This window comes from Capra hircus, chromosome 15 (genome assembly GCF_001704415.2).
Source record: "Capra hircus breed San Clemente chromosome 15, ASM170441v1, whole genome shotgun sequence".
Taxonomy (NCBI): Eukaryota; Metazoa; Chordata; class Mammalia; order Artiodactyla; family Bovidae; genus Capra; species Capra hircus.
Window position 1 is genome coordinate 81700584 of NC_030822.1, and position 8557 is coordinate 81709140.

The following is an 8557-nucleotide window of genomic DNA, read 5'->3' on the forward strand; positions in this document are numbered from 1 at the left end:
GGTTGCTGCAAATGGCATTATTTCATTCTTTTTAATGACTGAGTAATATTCCTTTGTATATATGTACCATATCATCTTTATCCATTCCTCTGTCAATGGATATTTAGGTTGCTTCCATGTCTTGGCTATTGTACATTAGATGGCGACCCCGTGGACTCTAGCCCACCAGGCTCCTCTGTCCATGGGATTCTCCAAGCCAGAATACTGGAGTGGGTTGCCATTTCCTTCTCCAGGGGATCTTCCTGACCCAAGGATTAAACCCAGGTCTCCCGCATTGTGGTCAGACATTTTAACCTCTAAGCCACCAGGGAAGCCCTGTCAATTATTAGAGAAATGCAAATCAAAACTATGAGATATCACCTCACACCAGTCAAAATGGCTATCATAAAAAACAAAAACCACACACACACACACACACACACACACACACACATTAAGTGCTGGAGAAGACGTGGAGAAAAGAGAACCCTCTTACATTCTTGGTGGGAATGTAAATTGGTTACAGCCACTATGAAGAACAGTATGGAGATTCCTTATAAAATAAAAAATTAAGCTACCATATGACACTGCAATTCCACTCCTGAGCATATATCTGAAGAAAATCATAATTTGAATCAATATATGCACACAATATTCATTGCAGCAGTATTCCCAATAGCCAGAACATGAAAGCAACCTAACTGTCCATCAATAAAGGAATTCACAAAGAAGATGTGATATATATACATAATGAAATATTACTAAGCCATAAAATGAACAAAATGTCATTTGTTGCAGCATGTATGGACCTAGTGATGGTCATACTGAGTGAAGTAAGTCAAATAGAGAAAGAAAAATATCATATATCAATCATATATCACTTATATGTAGAATATAAAACAAGACTACAAATTAACTTATCTACAAAACAGAATTTGAGTTACAGATGTAGAAAATAAACTGATGGTTATAAGTAGGGGTATAGCTGGGGAGGTGTAAATTGGAAAATTGAGAGGGACACATACACTCTGTGATATATAAAACAGAAATGCAATCTCACATTGCATCACAGCAAAGCAATGGGCCCATAATTCTGAAATTCGCTGAACTTATGTTTCCCTATCACTCAGAAACATGTTCTATTCCATTTGTTTCTTTAGCCCTTTCCATTTTTCTTTCTTTCTCTTGCTACTGCGTTTTTCTTTGTCTCCTTGTATTCATTATTGTAAGATGCAAAACAGAAGAAAAATCAAAAGTTTATAAAAACAACCTGACTGTATGCATCCTTGTTTATACCATTTAGGATCTGGATAGAAAATGTTGAAAAACATAGGTAGTGGTGTATACATTATATTTGAAAAAGCTCAAGACATATTACTGAAGAACTAATGAAGAGGTGACATGTAGAAAATCATTCTTCCATTGTTTTCTTCTATGAAGAATCTGTGGATTTGTATTATATATTAAGCATTTACATTTGGTTTGTTTCACAGGTAAAATATGAACAATTGAGTACAGTATTGAAATATTCAATGTGCTGGCATTTGTAGTTTTGATAAATCCCATTGCTGGCAATGGAGTCATGCTAGAAAAATTTGATTTCTATTGCAAAAGGATTAGAGACTTTCCTGGTGGCTCAGATGGTAAAGCATCTGCCTACATGCAAGAGACCTGGGTTCGATCCCTGGGTCAGGAAAATCCTCTGCAGAAGGAAATGGTAACCCAGTCCAAAACTCTTGCCTGGAAAATCTCATGGATGGAGGAGGTTGGGGCAGGCTACTACCATGGGGCCACAAAGAGTTGGGCACGACTGAGCGACTTCACCTTCACTGCATATGAATAACATTGATGGCTTGTATTTCAATGTAGATATGAGATGTGAGTATGTCTGAGTTGAAATTATTTGATGGCAAGGAAGTAAAAGGAACTTGTACATTTCCCATGTTTGGGGCAGGGTTTTACTTCTTGTCCAATAGTCAAAATGTGAATGATAAGAGCAAAAAATGACCATTAAGGATACATTCTACATTTGCTCCTACAAATGCAATTCTAATCTTTGCAAGTTATTCTGGGCCCTAGTAATTTGATGCCTATAAAGTACGTCAATCAATCAGACTTGCCATTTTGGCAACGCACTCCGTATTTTTGTCTGGAGAATTCTGTGGACGGAGGGGCCTGGTAAGCTACAGTCCATGGGGTTGTAAAGTGTTGGACACTACTGAGTAACTTCACTTCACTTCTTCTTCTAGGTCCCACTCATAGGAGCAAATAGGAGATCTGAGAGTGAAAATTAAAATCACCAGTGTATTAATTCCCCTAGCACTTTCCCTTAAGAGCCATGATTTGGAGTGATCATACCTCTCTAATCAAGCCAAGGCTCCTGTTAATGACCCTTATTCTTTACTTATAGCTATTACCATCCTCTAAATATATATATATATATATCTTCCTTTGGCCCCTTCATAGCTTGGATACTAGTGACTTCTCACTGTTGCTAGAAGTAGGTACATCATCATTTTAAAAAGTCTCTTTATCTTGAAAACTTTGTGAGTAGCTTTCAGTTGTTTCTTTGAAGACTAATATCTGTTCCTGTCAGGACACTGACATACAGGTGGGAGTTATAATATTTAACACACACATTTTTATAGAAGATCACCACAAGCATCCCTATTGAAGCTATAAATGATTCAAAATTTCCTTTTTTCTCAGTTGTTACCTTGCTCTCCTATATCAAATAATACAATAATAAGGAGAAACAAATATTTTTAGCCAAACACAGCATTTTCTCCTGTCTAAATATCGTGAAACAGATGGAGAAACAGTGGAAACAGTATCAGACTTTATTTTATTGGGCTCCAAAATCACTGCAGATGGTGACTGCAGCCATGAAATTAAAAGATGCTTACTCCTTGGAATAAAAGTTATGACCAACCTAGATAGCATATTCAGAAGCAGAGACATTACTTTGTCGACTAAGGTCCGTCTAATCAAGGCTATGGTTTTTCCAGTAGTCATGTATGGATGTGAGAGTTGGACTGTGAAAAACCTGAGCACTGAAGAATTGATGGTTTTGAACTGTGGTGTTGGAGAAGACTCTTCAGAGTCCCTTGGACTTCAAAGAGATCCAACCAGTCTATTCTGAAGGAGATCAACCCTGGGATTTCTTTGGAAGGAATGATGCTAAAGCTGAAACTCCAGTACTTTGGCCTCCTCATGCAAAGAGTTGACTCATTGGAAAAGACTCTGATGCTGGGACGGATTGGGAGCAGGAGGAGAAGGGGACGACCGAGGATGAGATGGCTGGATGGCATCACTGACTCGGACGTGAGTCTGAGTGAACTCCAGGAGTTGGTGATGGACAGGGAGGCCTGGCGTGCTGCGATTCATGGGGTCACAAAGGGTCAGACACGACTGAGCAACTGAACTGAACTGAATTGTAATATCCTGAACTGCAAACACATAGACATTGACTTGAGGAATAGAAATTGTCTTAAGTGCAAATGCATAATGTATCCACAGAAAGTTACGATGATGAAAGAATAATTTTAACACTTTAAAATTTTAAAAACTTTTTTTTGTGTGTCAGAACTATGTTCTATTAACCAAAATGACTTTCTCCCATTAATTTGGATTAAAAAAATATATTTTCAAGATTAGCTTGTTTTTCGCTTCTGAAAAGAAACAATTCTTTCTATTCTTTCTTCTAAAATCTGATTTTAATAAAAACTGAGAAAATTAAGTTACAAGATAAACTTTATTTTTTTCTGGTAATGACACAAACACAGTTGCCTTTTATTCATCTTGAAGAATTTCTCTATTAGATTGATTCTCTAGTCGATTAATTCTACTTTTTGGGTGCTTTTGTATAAATGGAAAAAAACCTCCTTGTAGAGTTCGTTTAATTGACTAAATCATCCATTGTTAGAATCGACTGCCCATTGACTGCTTTAGGATTAGTAACAAATGTATTCAATGTGGGTGACACATTCTTATAATTGCCTACAGTTAACCTTTTATACCAGAGTTTTGCCATAGCACTTTTCACCTCTGAATTTCTCAAAGTGTATATTAAAGGGTTCAGCATTGGAGTGATGATGGTATACATCACAGTTATGGATTTATCAATGGGAAAGTTGAAAACAAGTCTCACACACATAAAAATACAGGGAATGAAAAAGAGAACCACCACTGTGATGGGGGAACTGCAGGTAGATAGGGCTTTGTGCCTTCCTTCCTGACTGTGAGCTCTGAGGGAGTTTAGGATGATCCCATAGGATACTAGCAGGAGGATAAAGATAACCGTACAGATTGCTCCACCGTTAGCAACCACCCTGAGACCTGCAATGTGTCAGTACAGACAAGATCCAACAATGGATAATGTCACAGATGAAGTGGTCAGTGACACTGGGGCCACAGAAGGGGAGTCTGTACACAAAGAGGAATTGAACCATCGAGGGCACAAGACCTCTCACCCAGGCCACCTCCAGCAGCAGGATACAAACCTGTCACTTCATGATGGTCAGGTAGTGCAGTCCCTTACAGATGGCTACATAGCGATCATAAGCCATCATGTCCAGAAGGAAAATCTCAGACCCTCCAAATAAGTGTTCTACAAAGAGCTGTCCCATGCAAACTGGGAAGGAAAGTGTCTTTTTACCACTGAGTAATTCTATAATCAACTTGAGTGAAATGGCAGTGGAATAACCTGTATCCATTAGTGAAAGATAAGCAATGAAGAAGTACATGGTAGTCCAGAGAGGGGTAGTCCAGAGCAAGTTTCCCACCATTGTCACAAGGTAAATGAACAAAAACAAGACAAATAATGTAATTTGCTCCTCAGGATCCTGAGTGAAACCCAGGAGAATAAATTCTGTTACTTTGTTACTATGTCCCATTTAGTCTTCTGTAGGAGGCTCAGTATTAAAGAATCCACTTATCAATACACTAGACACAGGAGACACAGGCTCAGTCCCTGGGTTGGGAATATCTCTGCAGAAGAAAATGACCGCCCACTCCATTATTCTTGCCTGAAAAATCCTATGGGCAGAGAAGCCTGGCGGGCTACAGTCCATTTTTTCTCAAAGAGTCGGCCACAACTTAGGAAATGTTTCAGAAGTAAGAACTCAGGAGAACCAGACCTGTACTGAGATTGTGAACAGGACTGTAAACATATCTGTTACATTTTGGAACACATCTTCATCATTATATCTTCTATGGTGGTTTGCACATAAAACACATATAGTAAATATCTACTGAGTTCTTTCAATGAGCCCGTGAAGACTTCATTTGGGAATTCTGTTATTCTTCAGATGGTTCTGTTGGGGTTATAAGAGATTATATCTTTATGTCTTAGAGCATCTTCTACAGAGAGGAGTAATTAAAGGCCTAACAAGCAATCATACATTTAATAGAACTTTATTGAAATTATATCAGTTTTTGACACAAAAGCCATCAATGACAAACTGGTGAAAGATCTCTGTTTCCCAGAAATTTCCTCTTTGGTAATAACAATCAACTATAGTGAAGGACAAGGAAGCTTGGTGTGCTGCAACCCAGGGAGTTGGAAAGAGTCAGACAGACACAGACACAACTTAGCAACTGAGCAACAACAAAACTGACTACTAACAACAGACCACAACCCAGTCCTTTGAATTGGTAGTGTTTTTAGTGAACACCATTGCAATATGACTTATATAACATCAAAAATAACTTTTGAAGTAATTCCCTTAATATTATAATAGTTCACACTATTAGATATTCAATCCTTCACGTTTCAAATGCTGTTTGATTTTCATGAATCTCATTGGCTCTATCAAAGAGCTATACCAAATATAGAGAATTATATAACATATTGTTTCCTACAGCAATTACTTGGTCTGACTCTTTGACTATCAGATTTTTAAGTAACTGTAATTTTCTTCATTTAATCTTTTTTTTTTTTAAACTGGAGTGTAGTTGCTTTGCAATATTGTATTAGTTTCTGCCATACGACAAAGTGAATCATTTTTATGTACACATATCAGTTCAGTTCAGTTGCTCAGTTGTGTCCGACTCTTTACGATCCCATGGCATGCAGTATGCTATGCTTCCCTGTCCATCACCAACTCCCAGAGCTTGCTCAAACTCATGTCCATCAAGTTGGTGATGCCATCCAACAATCTATTCCTGTGTCGTCCCCTTCTCCTCCCACCTTGAAACTTTCCCAACATCAGGGTCTTTTCAAATGAGTCAGCTCTTCATATCAAGTGGCCAAAGTATTGGAGTTTCAGCTTCAGCATCAGTCCTCCCAATGAATATTCAGGACTGATTTCCTTTCAAGTGGACTGGTTGGATCTCCTTGCAGTCCAAGGTACTCTCAAGAGTCTTCTCCAACTCCACAGTTCAAAAGCATCAATTCTTCAGTGTTCAGCTTTCTTTATGGTCCAACTCTTACATCCATACCTGAGTCTTAGAGTGAACTGACTTGAAGACAGTGTCTAGGGTAAATACATTGTTCATTAACATAGATTGACAAACATTCTATAAGAAAAAAGCATTGGTTAGCCCAAGGTTTGAGAAAAGTTAAGTTTATGTGGAGCCAGATGTGGTCATGGCAACCCAGAATTTTAAGAGAAACCTCTTTTTAAATTTGTATAGAGAAGGGGGGAAAAAAATCTAACACTTGTTTGTTTCCTCCTGCAGCTTAAGAGAGAGAGAAAAGTATATCTGACACTTGCAGCCTATTTCCTCTGTTTGGAGACTCCTGGCCTTTCTGCCTGTTACCATCTCAATATTGTACATAGAAAACCCTAAAGATAGTATCAGAAAATTACTAGAGCTAATTGGTGAATTTAGAAAGTCATAGGATAGAAAATCAATACACAGAAAACATTTGTATTTCTATATACTGACAATGAAAAATCAGAAAGAGAAATTAAGGAATTAATATCATTCACCACTGCAACAAAAAGGATTAAGTATCCAGGAACAAACTTACCTAAGGAGAAAAAATAACTATACACAGAAAATTATAAGGCACTGATGAAAGAAATCAAAGATGACTTAAATGAATGGAGAAATATTCCATGTTCCTGGGTAGGAAGAATCAATACTGTGAAAATGACTATAATATCAAATGCAACCTACAGATTCAATGCAATCCCTATCAAATTACCAATGGCATTTTTCACAGAACTAGAACAAAAGATTTCACAATTCATATGAAAACACAAAACACCCAGAATAGCTAAAGGAGTCCTGAGAAGTAAGAATGGAGATGGAACAAACAACCTTTCTGACTTCAGATTATATTACAAAGCTACAGTTATGAAGATAGTATGGTACTGGCACAAAAACAAACATATAGGTCAATGGAGCAAGATAGAAAGGCCACAAATAAACCATGCACCTATGGGTAACTTATTCTTGACAAAGGAGGCAAAAATATACAATAGGGCAAAGACAGCCTCTTCAATAAATGATGCTGGGAAAACTGGAGAGCTACATGTAAAAGAATGAAGTTAGAACACTTCTTAACACCATACACAAAGATAAATTCAAAACAGATAAAAGACCTAAATGTAAGACCAAAAACTATTTAACTCTTAGAGGAAAACATAGAGCAGAGCACTCAATGACATAAATCAAAGCAAGATCTTCTATGATCCACCTCCTAGAGTAACAGACATAGAATCAAAAGTAAACAAATGGGACCCGATTAAACTTAAAAGCTTTTGCACAGCAAAGGAAATTATAATCAAGGTGAAAGACATCCCTCAGAATGGGAGAAAATAATAGCAAATGAAACAACTGACAAATGAAATTAACTGCCAAACTATATAAGCAGCTCATACAACTCAATACCAGAAAAACAAGCAGCCCAATCAAAAAGTAGGAGAAAAACATAAACTAACATTTCTCCAAAGAAGACATATAGATGGCTAATAAGTACATGAAAAGATGCTCAATATGACTCATTTATTCAGTTCAGTTCAGTTCGGTTACTCAGTTGTGTCTGGCTCTTTGCAACCCAATGAATCGCAACATGCCAAGGCCTCCATGTCCATCACCAACCCCCGGAGTCCACCCAAACCCATGTGCATTGAGTCAGTGATGCCATCCAACCATCTCATCCTCTGTTGTCCCCTTCTCCTCCTGCCCTCAATCTTTCCCAGCATCAGGGTCTTTTCAAATGATTCAACCCTTTGCATCAGGGAGCCAAAATATTGGAGTTTCAGCTTCAGCATCAGTCCTTCCTATGAACACCCAGGACTGATCTCCTTTGGGATGGAATGGTTGGACCTCCTTGCAGTCCAAGGGACTCTCAAGAGTCTTCTCCAACACCACAGTTCAAAAGCATCGGTACTTCAGTGCTCAGCTTTCTTTATAGTCCAACTCTCATATCCATACATGACTACTGGGAAAACCATAGCCTTGATTAGATAGACCTTTGTTGTCAAAGTAATGTCTCTGCTTTTGAACATGCTCTCTAGGTTGGTCATAACTTTTCTTCCAAGGAGTAAGCGCCTTTTAATGTCATGGTTATAGTGATTTTGGAGCCCATCCCTCCCAACCCCCGCCAAAAAAGAAAGTCTGTCAC

General features: G+C 38.0%; 1 pseudogene; it reads right to left on the bottom strand.

The window, feature by feature from the left end:
• On the bottom strand, positions 3878 to 4874 carry LOC102187610 (annotated as a pseudogene).